Raw genomic sequence first — 1,246 nt, 5'->3', positions numbered from 1 at the left:
ATCCCAGGGATGCAAGGATTCTTCAATATACGCAAATCAGTCAATGTGATACACCATATTAACAAATTGAAGGATAAAAACCATATGATCATCTCAATAGATGCAGAAAAAGCTTTTGAAAAAATTCAACACCCATTTATGATAAAAACTCTCCAGAAATTAGGCATAGAGGGAACTTACCTCAACATAATAAAGGCCATATATGACAAACCCACAGTCAACAAAATTCTCAATGGTGAGAAAATGAAACCATTTCCACTAAGATCAAAAACAAGACAAGGTTGCCCACTGTCACCATTATTATTCAACATAGTTTTGGAAGTTTTAGCCACAGCAATCAGAGAAGAAAAAGAAATAAAAGGAATCCAAATTGGAAAAGAAGAAGTAAAACTGTCACTGTTTACAGATGACATGATACTAGACATAGAGAATCTTAAAGATGCTACCAGAAAACTACTAGAGCTAATCAATGAATTTGGTAAAGTCGCAGGATACAAAATTAATGCACAGAAATCTCTTGCATTCCTGTACGCTAATGATGAAAAATCTGAAAGAGAAATTAAGGAAACACTCCCCTTCACCACTACAACATAAAGAATAAAATACCTAGGAATAAACCTACCTAAGGAGACAAAAGACCTGTATGCAGAAAACTATAAGGTACTGATGAAAGACATTAAAGACAATACAAACAGATGGAGAGATATACCATGTTCTTGGATTGGAAGAATCAACATTGTGAAAATGACTATACTACCCAAAGCAATCTACAGATTCAATGCAGTCCCTATCAAGCTACCAGTGGCATTTTTCACAGAACTAGAACAAAAAATTTCACAATTTGTATGGAAACACAAAAGACCCCGAATAGCCAAAGCAGTCTTGAGAAAGAAAAACGGAGCTGGAGGAATCAGGCTCCCTGATTTCAGACTATACTACAAAGCTACAGTAATGAAGACAGTAGGGTGCTGGCACAAAAAGAGAAATATACATCAGTGGAACAGGATAGAAAGCCCAGAGATAAACCCACGCACATATGGTCACCTTATCTTTGATAAAGGAGGCAAGAATATACAATGGAGAAAAGACAGCCTCAATAAGTGGTGCTGGGAAAACTGAACAGCTACATGTAAAAGAATGAAATTAGAACACTCCCTAACACCATATACAAAAATAAACTCAAAATGGATTAAAGACCTAAATGTAAGGTCAGACACTATAAAACTCTTAGAGGAAAACATAGACA

The sequence above is a fragment of the Physeter macrocephalus genome, chromosome 21 (genome assembly GCF_002837175.3).
Source record: "Physeter macrocephalus isolate SW-GA chromosome 21, ASM283717v5, whole genome shotgun sequence".
Lineage (NCBI taxonomy): Eukaryota > Metazoa > Chordata > Mammalia > Artiodactyla > Physeteridae > Physeter > Physeter macrocephalus.
The sequence above is the reverse complement of the archived record's forward strand: the minus strand, read 5'-3'. Positions refer to the sequence as shown.